Below are 16,477 nucleotides of genomic sequence, written 5' to 3'. Positions count from 1 at the left end.
CACAAAAAAATGAGTATCTGCTCAGCAATAAAATGAATGAACTACTGAAGCATGCACCAACATGAATGAATCTCAAAAACACTATGTTAAGCAAAAGAAGTCAGGCATGAAAGTGTACATACCATATGATTTCATTTATGTGAAATTCTAAAACAGTAAATCTAAAGAAAACAGATCAGTGGTTGCTTGGGCCTGGGGTTTGGGAAGTATTGACTGAGAAGAAACATAAGGAACTTTGGGGGTGACAGAAATGCTAAAATGCTACATATCTTGATTATTATAAAGATTACACAGTGCAAATATTTGTCAAAACCCATCAAACTCTAAATTTAAATTGGATGCATTATATTGTATGCAAACTTTGCCTTAAAACAGTTGATTTTTTTTAAAACCGCTCCCTAAAATGCATTTGACAATTGTATTGTTCGTTAAAAATATTAAGTCATGAGTTCAATGTTCTTGCACTCTTGTGCTCTGTTCAATTACTGAGAACAAAAGGTGCTGCTCTGTAGCTTTCTGTCTCCACTTTGGCTTAATTAGCCCTTGAGGTTCCCTCTGTTTCACTTCAGCTCTGTTTCCTGTTCCTTTCAGTGCAGAGAGCACTTTGCTAATGGGATTAGGTCTTCTTGGTTAGATGCCTGCAATGATCAAACAATTCCCCGGAGATTAAATCAGACCCAGTCTCCTTTTGAGTTGCAATATTGATTATTGCCAAGTTCCTTTGTGCCCAGATCTTTTTCCTTACAAGAAAAAACCATTAGCATTTCTTTTCACTTTTTCAACCACAAGACAGGAATGATTTTCCCAAAGTTGACAGAAATAATGTCAGTAGAACTCAATTTTTTAATGATTAGCCCCCAATATGATCATCTGTGTTGACATGTTTTGTTAAATGGCTGCAGAAACTTTAATAGGACAAAATTTGTAATTATATGACAAATGATATCAGAAAATATTCATGGAATTATTATAAGATACTCTCCTAAATCAACTAGGTAAGCACAAGAGTGAAATCTCTCTCCTCTGATGCACCTTTTAATGAAGGGTAGAAAGGAAAATTTTGAAGCTGAAATGAGCATTCTTTTGGGCATGATGACATGACATAGAAAAATACAGAAATGACCTCACAGAGAAAATTTCATATTCTTCACCACAACTGGAGGCCAGAGGTGCCTCCCTTGGTTGTTATAATGATGCCATTTCAGATATGAAATAGTGTTTTATTAAATCTTGCCTACGGTGGACCCATTCAAAACTGAACACAGCAGGGAAAGCAAATCCCTGGAATAAAGGTTTAGCACGCCCATCTATCACAGTTTCTTGCAAGACAGTCAGCATTTTAAGATTAAAAGGTCAGGCTGATAGCACAGTGGGGAGTTTTCCAAAGCAGGTGGTGTCCTTTTATTCCTTTTGATTCTGATGGCAAATGGCACTGTGATGTCAATTTCCAGGTGCAGAAATTGAGTTGCCCCAGCAGGTAGGATTTATGAAAGCTCCAGTCAATAGACAGTGAACTAAGGCCCTGCTCTTTGGAACTCCAGCCTTCCTTTCACCACAGACCAGTGTTTATTTCTCAGGGCAGTGCCAAAAAAGGGGGTGAGGGGCTAAAGAAGTGGAGAGGAGAAAAAGCCTCTGTTTTTCCATAAAATAGAATACTAAGGTTCTGGTTCTGTCCTTGTCCCCTCCCAGACTGAAAAACCAATGTGGTCTGGAGAGGAACTGAAAACACCCCAGGGTCCTGCTCCTTGTTGTTTTTTTTTCAAGGGGGCTCATTTATTGTTACTGCTCCAAATGTACAAAAAAAAATTAGAAAATAACCCCCAACTCAAATCCCCCCAAACCCACAACAATCACCCCAACACAATTTTTTTTTCCCCAAACCACAAATAAAAACTGGTCCTGCTGTTTCCATAAACAGTGCAGCTAAGAAAGAGTTTAGAGAAAATTTAACAGGATTCAGATTATATCCGCTCTGTCCTCTCAGTCCTGAGAGGTACAAATCCCACGTGAGTCCCAGTCCTCCCCAGCGGTTTTGCCATCTTTGGTGGAAAAGTTCTTTTACAAGTGATATGTTTGGCTCCTGTTTTAAAGAACCTCCTGTGCCTTCTTCTTGGGTTTTTCTTCTTGAATTATAGGGAGGTTTGTAGCTTCTCACTGAAAGTAGCTAATAAAATCACTTAATTCACAGCCACCTTCATATTTCTTTGGATTTAGCTTCTTGTTGGCTGTAGAGAAGTAGATAGTTGGAAAACATCTGACTTCATATGGTGAAGGCACATCATCGGCTGTGGCACCCATCTTGGCTCTGACATTATTTGGATCTTTGTTGAGCTTCTCTCCCAGGTCTTCATACTCGGACTCCAGATTCTGACAGGGACCACACCAAGGGGCATAAAATTCAATCAGCACATCTTTATTATCTGTTCACTCTTTCATCAAAATTCCCTGCTACCAATACTTTCATAGGTCGATTGTTACTCTCTGGGATAGCCTCAGACTTCAGGTATCTCACCACATTGTCATCAAAGTAATCTTGCAAGAACCTCCCAAGAGCCTTACCATCCCACACGAATTCCTCCCGCATGACAAAATTCTCTCCTTTAGCAGTTCTGATGGCAACAGCAGGAATCTCTCCAGTAGTGCTTTCCAAGCCCAAATCAGAAAGTTCATGGTTAAAGTTTTTGCAGCTAGCTACAGCAAAGTTGAGTTTATGTCCAGCATCCAGGAATTTCTTTGCTACCATCATCACTCTATTTCTCCAGCAGTTGGAAACTTTAGTATTCTTTGCATAGTCCAAATCATAGTAAGCCACTATTAAGTCCTTGCTCTGTGTAGTGGTTTGTATATATTATGTCCTCCAGAAAAAAACCATATTCTTTAATCCAATCTTGTGGGATACTTGGATTAGGTTGTTTCCAAGGAGATGTGACTCACCCAACTCTAGGTGATAATTTTGATGCGATTATTTCCATGGAGGTGTGGCCCTGCCCATTCAGCATGGGTCTTGATTAGTTTACTGCAGTACTTCAAAAAGTGTCACACAGGCCCACTTACTGACTCTGATGCTTAGAAGTCCTTGTAGATGCAGACAGAAGGACATTTAGCTAAAAGAAACCCAGAGTTTGCCAAAGGATATGCTAAAACAGGATCCCCAGGTGCTTAGGGAGAAACGCCCTTGGAGAAAGAACCAAGAATGTGTTGCAGCTGAGAGAGACATTTTGGAAACAGCCATTGAAAGCAGACTTTTGCTGACACTTTGGAGATACTAGCCAAGAGTTTACCCTGAGAAGCTAAACCTAAAGACATTTTGGAGAACACCATTTTGAAACACAACCTGGGAGCAAGCAGACGCCAGCCACGTGCCTTCCCACCTAACAAGAGGTTTTCTGGACGCCAACAGCCTTTCTCCAATGAAGGTATACTCATGTTTATGCCTTGGTTTGGACTCTTTTATGGCTGTAGAACTGTAAATTTGTAATCATATAAACCCCCTTTATAAAAGCCAATCCATTTCCAGTATTTTGCATAATGGCAGCATTAGCAAACTGGAACAGCCTGAATCACATCTTTATTATCTTCTGTCACATGAGCACAGATAACAAAAATGTTTTCTGGATAACTTTTTTAGTCTTGGCACTGGTCATTTTCTGTTCTGTATATGCAACTCTCTTGTCCTCAAACTTGTTAATCAGATATGGATGAAACAATGTGCTTCCCTCTTCATTATCATTATACTTGTTCACCAGAGACTGCACATTGGTATGCGCAAATTGGTAGTTACCGCTCAAGTTGCTGGCTGCTTTTAGGAACTCAGAGAGAGCTTCCCTGAATACATCCTTGAAAAATCCCACCACAGAGAGATCTTTATCAGTAATAAACTTCTCACATTCTTCCTCATTTCTAGGAGGAACTGAAGCTGCTCCTGCCTGCTTCCTCAAGGGCTGACAATTCCATCTGTGGTCCTAGGCCCATCACAAGCACCTGCTTCTTCACCAGCTCTAAGTATCCTCAGAGCTGTATATCCAGGGACCCCATACTTATTACAGGCGTTTGTGTTGACAGTGCAATCAACCTTTGCTAATGGGACTATTCCTTTTGATCTGGTACGCTCCCTGCTTTTTATTCTAAAAACTGAAAGCGCTGCAGACACATTCTCCTCTGACCTAAGAATAGTAATTTGGGTTGCTAATACATCTCTCCCCACAGGGAGGGGACGCCCTGAGCAGTGTGCATTCCCCGTGGTCTGACTGCGCAGCTTCCTGGGGTACGGGATGAGGCTTTATGCGGTTGTCATTGAACTCTGGCTGCCTAGGGTGACAGACCCAAATCAGGTCACTGATCCTGCTGACACCAAGGATATCTGAAAGTCTGTGACAGGCTGAGGGCTGGGTCCTAGATGCATCCTTTGTACCTTGGGAACCTGTTACCTTCAGCACAGCAGGCAGGACCAGAATCTGCCAACTAGCCAGGCAAAAAGAGGTCAGCAGCCAATGAGGCTGCCTCTTACAGAGCTTCTGTCCAATCACAGTGTTGGATGGTGGCAGAGTGAGCCAATCGGAGCCCCCCTCACAGAGCGTGTGCGTGCAGGGCCGAGGACCGTGAAAGTGACGGAAGCAGGAAGTAAATGGATCTCCTTGGGACCCTGGGGAAAGGTGGGCTGTTAATAGTGGCCCCCCAATTCCCAGGGGATGTCTGGGGGATGTGGGAGTGGAGCAGATTATGAGGACATTTCTTTCCTCCTTGAGAACCATCAAGAGTGTGAGCCCTCAAAATAAATGCCCTTCACTCTGAGCTCACACGAGTGTTTCAGCCTGGTGCAGATTTCCATCTATGGCCACAATGTGATTCAGTTGTAACTGCACTTATAAGTTAATAACACCGCCCCCAGCACTCCCAACACTACTACAAATAATAGTATTTTTAAAAACCTATAAGTAAGTCATGAGGCAGAGACTAAATTAAAATGAAAATTCTAAAACTGTTACAACTCAAGGACCAAAAAAATCTGATGACTAAACCAAACAGACTGCACCTACAGAGGTACTTAAAGGATACTTAAATGTTTTATATGTCTATAATAGGAAAGAAGAAACATTGAAAATAAAAAGGTAAACATAGAACTGAAGTTGTTAGAAAAGGAATACAAAATAAGCCCAAAGAAGATAGAGGAATGAAATAAAGATAAGAATAGCAATTAATGAAAAAAAGTTGAGGTATTTGTAAGTTGGTTCTTGAATCGACCAACGAAGTTAAAAAATCTCAGACAAAATTGTTGGAGGAAACCCGAGAAATGTCATCAATCACCTTATGAATGAAATAGTATAAAATTACAGATGTATCAAAGATTTAAAAATTAATAAAAATATGAATTGGAGAATGTAGGAAAAATTTACAAATTCTTAGAAAACTATAAATGATCAAAGGTGAATCAAGAAGAAAAAGGACAATGGGCTAAAGCCTCTCATTTTGCCATTAAAATTTTTCTTACAAATAGATTGCTTTGCTTAGTTTCATCGGGTACATTCTTCCAAAGACTTTAGGACTCAAAATGGCTCTTCCTTTATGTACATTTGCCATATATCAGCTCTACTGCTCAATGGCTTATTCATAGTAACTCATTTCACTGTCACATCTCCACCTTGCAGGACACATTATTATTCCAGTCCATTGGTGAGTTCTTTGATGCATGGAGATGTTAAGTGACTTGTCCAGGATTGCACAGAGATAGAGCCAGGAGGTGAACACAGGCAATCTGTGTACAGAATCTACAACCTCACAACACCTGAGATGTACAGATGATTCCCTAAGAACATATACTCCTTCTTTACACAAACGCTTCCAGAGAAAAGGATCCTCTTTAACTGAGGCTGGTATAACTGATGCCAAAACCAGACAAGGAATGGAAAGGAGAATCACAAACCAGCCTACATCAGGAATATAGATGCAAAATGTTTGCAGAAAATACTGCATTTTAGGAAAAGATAATACTCATGAACAAGTTGAAATTACTACAGAATGCAACAAGGGTTATACTTTAGAAAATTAAATAATATAATTCACCTCTTTACTAGATGAAAACGAGAAGACCATATGATTAGCTCAATGAAAGCAGAAAGATCATTTGCTAAAAATCAAGGTGAAACGCTTAGCAAAAATAGATGAAAAATTCTCAGTCTGATAAAAGATATCTGCCAAAAATCTGCGGAAAAAATATGACATAAGTGTGAAATGTGAGTAGAGTTACCTTTAAAAGTAGGAATAAGACAAGGATGCCCACTGGGTACCACTTCTATTTACCATGGTTCTGGATGCTTTAGTCAGAACAATAAGGCAAGCAAAGGTCCAAGGACTACACAGGAAAGAGCAAAACAGTGATTATTTGCAGATGTCATGATTGTTCATTTACAAATCTCAAGAGTCTACAGACAAATGCCAAGAAATACTAACAGAACCTAACATCATTGTTTAATACGATTGTACAGTGAAGTCTTTGTTATTCTCTGCACACATGACTATTAGAAAACACAATTAAAAGATTTCATTTATAATAGCCCACAAATACAAGAAACTTAGAAGTAAAATTTTAAAATGTAAGACTGTAATATGAAATATATGAACTTTTTTTGAAAGTCATTATGCAAGTCTTAAACGGAGGAGACGTACCATTTTTATGGACAGAAATTCCCAATACTCTAGAGCTGTCAAATTGTCAAATTGATCTCCTAATACAATAAAATGCCAACAGAGATCTCCCTGGGGTTTTTCATTGTATTTAACAAGTGAATTATAACAGTTATGTGGAAGACTAAAAGCCCAGGACAAGCTACTTTGTTCCTGAGCATGCTCAGCAATTGGAAGATTTTAGCCAGCTAGTGCCTTTTCATGGGTGTTCTTACAAAAATAAACCCTGTTTCTCCAGGTGGCCCACAGAAGAGGTCACTGGCACACTCGAGGCATCTGGTTAGGGATGGGTCCTAGTTCCACTCAAAAAGCCCTGCACAGTGGACACGTGGAAGTTGCCCAGCAAACATCCCCTGATCCCTGTCTCCATGGTTGGTGTGGCTCACGTGGGGAAGGCAGCTGTTACCTCACTGAGCAGGAGACTGGCCTCCCCCTGATCGCTGATCAGGAGGTACGCCACGGCCCCGTATCAGGAAGATTCTTAGACCAAGAGACCAAGGGACTGTTGTTCTCCCCTTGCTGGGGCAGTGAGGCTGAGGAGACATAACAAATGTGCCCCTTACCCGGGAACCCCTCGCCGCGCATGCCCTCATTACAAAATGACCTTGACCTAGAGGGGTGCTGGGAGGAGTAAATGAGATTACACATCCAGGGCCCAGTTGAAAGGAAAGCCAGAGCCCTGTTTGCTGAATTCAGCCCTCATTTGACCCCTATTTCACCCCTTCCCTTCCTCTCATCACCCCTCTCCTTCTGTCCTTCCCACACACTTTCCTCTTCACCATCAGGTAATGGTCCTCTGATGCTCACCTGGGAAGTCAGTATCTGTCTGGTCTACCTGTCAGAAAATTCCAGTGAAGCAGAGCAGGCGGCAGCTCCTGGATCTGCACAGAATGGACCTGTCCGTTTTGGGGCATGTCCACCTCCCCGCAGCACCTCCGCACGTAGAACCTCACTGGGGACTCCCAGCAATGAACACTGGCTTCATTTGACAGGTGGAGAAACTGAGGCTCAGAGCACTGTCCTCATGATGAGCCTGTGGGACCTCCCTGATCTTGCAGAGGAGATGTCTGGGCCCTGGACAGTGACCTCATCTAGCCAAGCCTGTCAGAGTCCAGCCCATGGAGACAGCCTAGGCAGCCAGCCCGGGGGAGAAGATTCCCCAGCAAGTAAAGGAATGGGACACACAGTCTCCAGATGGCCTCACCATTTCCCTTTGCAATTTGTACATCTTGGGACTCTCTTTCCTCCCCTTCCCAAGCCCCTTTCCGGGCCCAGGTCACCTTCAGCAAGCGTCCTGTGCGTGCCTCAAGTCTCTTTCCAGACGTTTGGCTCCGAGGCTATCACTCACTTTCTAATCAAACTAGCAGTTTTCACAGCCACGTGGCCAGTGGATTAGATAACAGAAGCAATCACCAGCAAATTGGCCAGACAGGCCCAGACAAGGTGTCTCGGTGAGCCTAATTTAAAACGTGGGTGAAGCTGAACAGAATGGAAAGAGAGAGCCCACCTCAGGGACCCTCGGGAAGTAAATTAAGCAGACTTGGGACTGACGGCGTGTCGCAGACATCTAACACCTAATTCCCACACCCCTGCCGGGAGAAAATGAAGGGATGGAATATAACGAGGTGAGGTGAGTTAGGAGCTCCAGAGAGCAAGGGCATGAAGCTTCCCAGACGAGACTGTGCTCCTGACACCACGCTCGCCCCCCTTGATTGACAGGGATGGTGGGGGACGCGCGACGTTCCTGCTTCCGCGCCCCTCTGAGTGACGGAAAAGTCAGTTAAAGCCAGCGGGTCTGACGAGCCCCTGGCATCTGCACCCATGTGTGTGAGATGCCACTGACCCTGAGTCATAGCCAGGAGGCTCTCAGTTGACACATGTCACACTCGCTTAACCCCTTCTTTCTCAGGAGACTGGGAACCAGGGGAGCTGGGGGAGCTGGCTGTGGGCAGCTAGCTGTCCAGTTTTCCTAAGTTGCTTTGTTTCTCTGAGCCTCTAGTGACTCAATTGTTAAACTAAGTCCTCAACGAAACGGTCCTTATGAGCATGAATATTCTGTGATCTGAAATATTCATGAGATCTTCTGAATTACCTCTCTGTTTAAAATGGAGTAAAAACATGGGAAGGTGTGGGCAGTCGGCAGGGCTCAGGGCTGTCCTTTGTCCATCCTGGAGGAAACAGCATGGCTGCTGGAGAGAGAGGGGCTCGGAAGGTCTGGTGCCCACGGTTCTCCCTCTGGAGCTCATCGCTGAGGGCGTCACTGCAGCTGCTCATCCAAGACCTGTGACTCCCACACACCAGCTTGTATTCCACTTGCCTTTCTGCACTGAATCCTCACTGTCGAGCTGTGGTCTCTGGACTTGCAGCACCAGCATCACCCAGGAACCTCTCAGAGATGCAGAGTCTCGGGACCCACTGCAGACCTCCTCAATTAGACACTGGGCTGGGCTTGCCCAGCTGCGTCACAAGCTCTCGGGTGATTCCGATGCACCCCTAAGTGTGGTAGGTGGTGGATCAACGATGTGATTCTCAAGCTTTGCTCTCTCACCACTTCACCTGTGCCAGTATTTCAGCCCCCACCCCCCACCCAGTCACCCCCACCCCAGGGTTCTCAGGTCAGGGTGGTCTGGGGTTTTCGGATTTGAAACTCCACAGCTGATTCTGACATGCACAAAAGCAGACACCCACCGAGTGAGCGCTTACAGACCCATTTTTACAGGTTTGAGTTCTGGGATCCAAAGATGTTTCTGTGTCTTTCTTGTGACCATGTTGTTGAGGGTGTAGAGTCAGGATTTGATCTTGGGTCTGTACAACTGTTTCCATGATGCCAAGGGTTTTTAACCCAGGCTTTAGAAGCAAACCCTCCTGGATTCGTATCTTGTCTCAGATCCTTGCCAGCCTAAGACTTAGAATCCTTGTGTGGATAGGAGATGATTTGGTCCCATGTGTAGGATGACTGCAGAGAATTGAGGTGACAGCTTAAAATTGAGTACCTGGCACATAGTAGGTTTCCAACGGAATTTTCTATCATTGATAGACTCTTCACTAATAACACAGGACCCACGTTATTCTGAAATGTTTCTCCGAAGTTCAAGCTCAGTTGAGAAATATTCATCTCTAGAAACATTTGGCATTTTTTTTATGGAACGCTAGGAGTTTTATAGTTTTCCAAAGGTCCCTGCTTATTTGTGTGATGTCTGGAGGAAGGGAAAAGAGTTAGATTCAAAGTGGACACCGAGCTGCAGCAGTCCACGTCTAATCCACTCAGGGAGCTGAGGCAACCCAGGGTTGCACCAGGTGGGGCTTCAGGAGGGGAAAAGGCACACGCACGTGCACATGTGCACACACACATACACACCACTCGACACCTACGCACACACAAACCCCCACACATTCCACCCTCTGCACACACACATGTAAACACCCACTCGAACCCCACACGTGCAGTCACACACACTACCTCCCACATGTGCACACTCACACTCCCATGCACACACACAACCACCACACCCACATATGCATCCTCACACACACCAACGCCCCCATCTGCATGCCACATGCACATACACATTCACAACTTCTTTGCACTTCTTTTAGTCACTATCAATCTTCAGTTTATTTTTTCCCTCCTGAAACAAGTAGCAGTCTGATAGAAAGTTGCAAGTGCACTGAATATGCTTTCTGTGATACAATACCATCTCAGCATCCGGCCGGGCAAAGATTTCCTTTTCCTAATACAGTATTTTCCCTTTGTGGCAGGCTGTGGGGTGGACACCAGGTACACCTATGGAGCAGCTTAAGTGTCCAGCACCTGCAGATGTAGGATTTGTTAGCTGGTGGTGGGGCCTGAAGGGTGCCAGGGTGCAGGACAGTGCAAAGATGGACTTGCCTGCTGGCAAAGGAGGAGGGGTATATTTGAAAAATACATATCTCCCATTTATTATTTTTTGAAGTTAATTGCACTGGATACCTAGGGATCTAGTTGGCTTCTCAGTCTTAGGTTTGCCCTTAGTTACATAACCTTGGTGCTTCTGCTGGCTGTGACCATCAAGACTTTCTCATCTATAAAATACTAGGAATACTATTAGATAAGCTCTTGTTTCAACATTTTGTGCCTAACAGAGAGAGGGAGAGAGGAGGGAAGGGAGAGAGGGTGGGGATCCCCAAGTAGGGGATTGGCAGCAGGCAAATAGGCACCCCCCAAAGCCCTCCAAGCTTTATTATTTTTCCTCCAAAATTAACTCGATGTCCAGTTTCTCATGAAAAGAATAAAAAAAAACCCATCAGTTTGTAAATTGAGGTCCATGTCTTAGATTTGTCCTTAACCAGTGGTGTGATGTTTGAGGCAGAACTTAATCCTCCTGAATCTTTATTTTCTCATTGGAAGAAAAGATTGTGATTTCTGGATGCCTTCTATTTCTAACATTCTATGAGTCCCTGAAGTTAAATGAACTTCATTTAAATTGTAGGGTGGTGTGTTAAATTGTAGGGTGGTGTGTGATGCTTACTACATCAGAGATAGAAATCTCAGTGCTCTGTAAATGAAACCCGATCATTATATAAAATAATAAAAACATTTCTGTGAACAGAAGTCTGTAGTTGAACAAAGTTTTCAAAGCAGCTTTTGATCAGTTAGCGTTGCTCAAAGGTATGTGGTATTTTGGGGGTGGATTGGTTGGCACTTTCTATCTTTCTATTTCCGCAAAGCTTTCAGTCCCAGAGTTTTGTTTTTTTTTTTCCTTTAAGTCCTTTAATTATGTTATAGCAAAAGTTACAATACAACTTGAATAGAGTCCGGTTCTGAAAAAATAATTTTACCAAATTAAAAATGTCAACATAATTTTATAGTAGTAAAGGACATATATATGTATAGAACTATATAGAACTATAAATATGTTGTATATATGTATAGTTATTTACATGTATATATGAACATGCATGTATATAAATATACACATGTATATAGTTGCATATATACACATAACTATATATAACTATGTATTTATACAACTATAACAATAAATGTAACAAAAACTAAAACGAAATATATAAATTTGGCGAGGGGAGGGTTTAGTGTGATATATATCATTTTTTTCTCTGGCACCACTAATTTCCACTACTTGCTATCTTCTTTCACTTCACTTACTAACCTCAAAATGTCATGCTCGTTCCTCCAACTCACCTCCCTATTTCCCAGAAGAGGTGTCTTCCACATTTGCCACTTCTGGTTCAATGCACTGCAAGCCCCTTCCTTTCTAACACCTATGACCAGAGTTCTGACCACCCATGTTCAGACTTATTCTCAGCTTTTCCCAATCAAGGTGGGATCCTCTCATTCTGTGAATGATTTTTATCAGTATTATCTGTGTTCTGTCACTGCTAGCCCCTGTTTCCCCTGTCTTAATTTCTATACTAACTCCACCAGATTTTCCAATGGCATGAGTTGAAGAGCTGGATCTCCTAGTTTGGGATGTTTATTTTTCAACTTTCATGTAAAAGGAAGTTTGCAGTATTCTCTATTTCTGTAGGAGTGGGTACTGCGGGGCTTTATTTGCTTCTCTTTTACTCTCCATGTATTTTGGAAGATGTATGATAAATTTCAGATTTAGGTAGCTTCTATTATACTATCATCTGAAGTTTCTCTGGAAGAGTAAATAGATGAGAAGAAGCTATTTGAAATAGAAAACAGTTAAAGGATGCAGATATTATATGAATTTAACACCCCATCCCAATTCCCTCCTCTTTTATTGTTTTAAATTAATAGACTATTTTTTAGAGTAATTTTAGGTTTACAGAAAAACTGAGCAGAAAGTACAGAGTTCTTATAAACCCACCACTACCGTCTGCACATAGTCTCCCCTATTATAACATCTTGCACAAGAGTGGTAACCTGTTATAATTGATGAACCAATATTGACACACTGTTATTGACTGAAGTCCATGGTTTATGTTAAGGTCACTCTTTGTGTTGTACCGTTCTATGGGTTTGACAAATGCCACATATCCATAATTACAGTAACATACAGAATAGTTTCACTGCCCTAAAAATCCTGGTTTTGGAGGTAAACATGTTCAGAGAATGAATTCTAAAAATGTATCCAATCTGTCTTCAAATTCCATTCAGAGCCTGGTTAGGAATTCTAGATTGAAAATAATTTCACTTGATATTTTTTTTTTATCTTCATTTTATTGAGATATATTCACATACCACGCAGTCATACAAAACAAATCGTACTTTCGATTGTTTACAGTACCATTACATAGTTGTACATTCATCACCTAAATCAATCCCTGACACCTTCATTAGCACACACACAAAAATAACAAGAATAATAATTAGAGTGATAAAGAGCAATTGAAGTAAAAAAGAACACTGGGTACCTTTGTCTGTTTATTTCCTTCCCCTATTTTTCTACTCATCCATCCATAAACTAGACAAAGTGGAGTGTGGTCCTTATGGCTTTCCCAATCCCATTGTCACCCCTCATAAGCTACATTTTTATACAACTGTCTTCGAGATTCATGGGTTCTGGGTTGTAGTTTGATAGTTTCAGGTATCCACCACCAGCTACCCCAATCCTTTAGAACCTAAAAAGGGTTGTCTAAAGTGTGCGTAAGAGTGCCCACCAGAGTGACCTCTCGGCTCCTTTTGGAATCTCTCTGCCACTGAAGCTTATTTCATTTCCTTTCACATCCCCCTTTTGGTCAACAAGATGTTCTCCGTCCCACGATGCCAGGTCTACATTCCTCCCCAGGAGTCATATTCCACGTTGCCAGGGAAATTCACTCCCCTGGGTGTCTGATCCCACGTAGAGGGGAGGGCAGTGATTTCACCTTTCAAGATGGCTTAGCCAGAGAGAGAGGGCCACATCTGAGCAACAAAGAGGCATTCGGGAGGAGGCTCTTAGGCACAACCATAGGGAGGCCTAGCCTCTCCTTTGCAGCAACCGTCTTCCCAAGGGTAAAACCTATGGTAGAGGGCTCAACCCATCAAATCACCAGTCTCCTATGTCTGTGGTCATGTCAGCAACCATCGAGGTGGGGTAGGCCAATACCCCTGCATTCTCCACAGGCTCTTCAAGGGGGCACTACATATTTTTTCCCTTGTTTTTTTTTTTTTTTTTAACTTTTTTTTCTTTTTTAAATCAGCTGTACGGAAAAAAAAATTAAAAAAAAAAAACATACAATCAAAGAACATTTCAAAGAGACCATAACAAGGGAGTAAGAAAAAGACAACTAACCTAAGATAACTGCTTTACTTCCAACCTGTTCCTACTTTACCCCAAGAAAGTTACCTAATATAGCAACATTTCTGTGAACTTGTTCCTACTATATCCATCAGAAATTAACAGACCAGAGTCATTCCTGGGCATCCCCAGAACGTTAAATACCTTATCTGTTCTTCTTGGATTATTGTTCCCCCTTCCTTAATTGCTCTCTACTGCTAGTTCACCTACATTCTACATTATAAACCATTTGTTTTACATTTTTCAAAGTTCACATTAGTGGTAGCATATAATATTTCTCTTTTTGTGCCTGGCTTATTTCGCTCAGCATTATGTCTTCAAGGTTCATCCATGTTGTCATATGTTTCACGAGATCGTTCCTTCTTACTGCCGCGTAGTATTCCATCGTGTGTATATACCACATTTTATTTATCCACTTATCTGTTGAAGGACATTTGGGTTGTTTCCATCTCTTGGCAATTGTGAATAATGCTGCTATGAACATTGGCGTGCAGATATCTGTTCGTGTCACTGCTTTTCGATCTTCCCGGTATATACCGAGAAGTGCAATCGCTGGATCGAATGGTAACTCTATATCTAGTTTTCTAAGGAACTGCCAGACTGACTTCCAGAGTGGCTGAACCATTATACAGTCCCACCAACAATGAATAAGAGTTCCAATTTCTCCACATCCCCTCCAGCATTTGTAGTTTCCTGTTTGTTTAATGGCAGCCATTCTAACCGGTGTTAGATGGTATCTCATTGTGGTCTTCATTTGCATCTCTCTAATAGCTAGTGAAGCTGAACATTTTTTCATGTGTTTCTTGGCCATTTGTATTTCCTCTTCAGAGAACTGTCTTTTCATATCTTTTGCCCATTTTATAATTGGGTTGTCTGTACTATTGTCATTGAGTTGTAGGATTTCTTTATATATGCAAGATATCAGTCTTTTGTCAGATACATGGTTTCCAAAAATTTTTTCCCATTGAGTTGGCTGCCTCTTTACCTTTTTGAGAAATTCCTTTGAGGTGCAGAAACTTCTAAGCTTGAGGAGTTCCCATTTATCTATTTTCTCTTTTGTTGCTTGTGCTTTGGGTGTAAAGTCTAGGAAGTGGCCGCCTAATACAAGGTCTTGAAGATGTTTTCCTACATTATCTTCTAGGAGTCTTATGGTACATTCTTTTATATTGAGATCTTCGGTCCATTTTGAGTTAATTTTTGTGTAGGGTGTGAGGTAGGGGTCCTCTTTCATTCTTTTGGATATGGATATCCAACTCTCCCAGCCCCATTTGTTGAAAAGACCATTATGACTCAGTTCACTGACTTCAGGGGCCTTATCAAAGATCAGTCAGCCATAGATCTCAGGGTCTATCTCTGAATTCTCAATTTGATTCCATTGATCTATATGTCTATCTTTGTGCCAGTACCATGCTGTTTTGGCAACTGTGGCTTTATAATAAGCTTCAAAGTCAGGGAGTGTAAGTCCTCCCACTTCGTTTTTCTTTTTTAGAGTGTCTTTAGCAATTCGAGGCATCTTCCCTTTCCAAATAAATTTGATAACTAGCTTTTCCAAGTCTGCAAAGTAGGTTGTTGGAATTTTGATTGGGATTGCATTGAATCTGTAGATGAGTTTGGGTAGAATTGACATCTTAATGACATTTAGACTTCCTATCCATGAATATGGAATATTTTTCCATCTTTTAAGGTCCCCTTCTATTTCTTTTAGTAGAGTTATGTAGTTTTCTTTGTATAGGTCTTTTACATCTTTGGTTAAGTTTATTCCTAGGTACTTGATTTTTTTAGTCGCTATTGAAAATGGTATCTTTTTCTTGAGTGTCTCTTCAGTTTGTTCATTTCTAGCATATAGAAACATTACTGACTTATGTGCATTAATCTTGTATCCCGCTACTTTGCTAAATTTGTTTATTAGCTCTAGTAGCTGTATTGTCGATTTCTCAGGGTTTTCTAGATATAAGATCATATCATCTGCAAACAATGACAGTTTTACTTCTTCTTTTCCAATTTGGATGCCTTTTATTTCTTTGTCTTGCCGGATTGCCCTGGCTAGCACTTCCAGCACAATGTTGAATAACAGTGGTGACAGCGGGCATCCTTGTCTTGTTCCTGATCTTAGAGGGAAGGCTTTCAGTCTCTTACCATTGAGTACTATGCTGGCTGTGGGTTTTTCATATATGCTCTTTATCATGTGGAGGAAGTTTCATTCAATTCCTACCTTTTGAAGTGTTTTATCAAAAAGGGAAGTTGGATTTTGTCAAATGCTTTTTCAGCATCTATTGAGATGATCAATTGATTTTTCCCTTTTGACTTGTTAATGTGTTGTAATACATTGATTGATTTTCTTATGTTCAACCATCCTTGCATGCCTGGAATGAACCCCACTTGGTCATGGTGTATGATTTTTTTAATGTGTCTTTGGATTCGATTTGCAAGTATTTTGTTGAGGATTTTTGCATCTATATTCATTAGGGAGATTGGCCGGTAGTTTTCCTTTTTTGTAGCATCTTTGCCTGGTTTTGGTATTAGATTGATGTTAGCTTCATAAAATGAGT

The 16,477-nt window shown here is 41.5% G+C and overlaps 1 pseudogene; it reads right to left on the bottom strand.

The window, feature by feature from the left end:
• Nucleotides 1-2,210: 2,210 nt before the first annotated feature.
• LOC119516053 lies at nt 2,211-7,266 on the bottom strand (annotated as a pseudogene).
• Nucleotides 7,267-16,477: the final 9,211 nt, after the last annotated feature.

This window comes from Choloepus didactylus, chromosome 19, assembly GCF_015220235.1.
Source record: "Choloepus didactylus isolate mChoDid1 chromosome 19, mChoDid1.pri, whole genome shotgun sequence".
Lineage (NCBI taxonomy): Eukaryota > Metazoa > Chordata > Mammalia > Pilosa > Megalonychidae > Choloepus > Choloepus didactylus.
The sequence above is the reverse complement of the archived record's forward strand: the minus strand, read 5'-3'. Positions and strand labels throughout refer to the sequence as shown.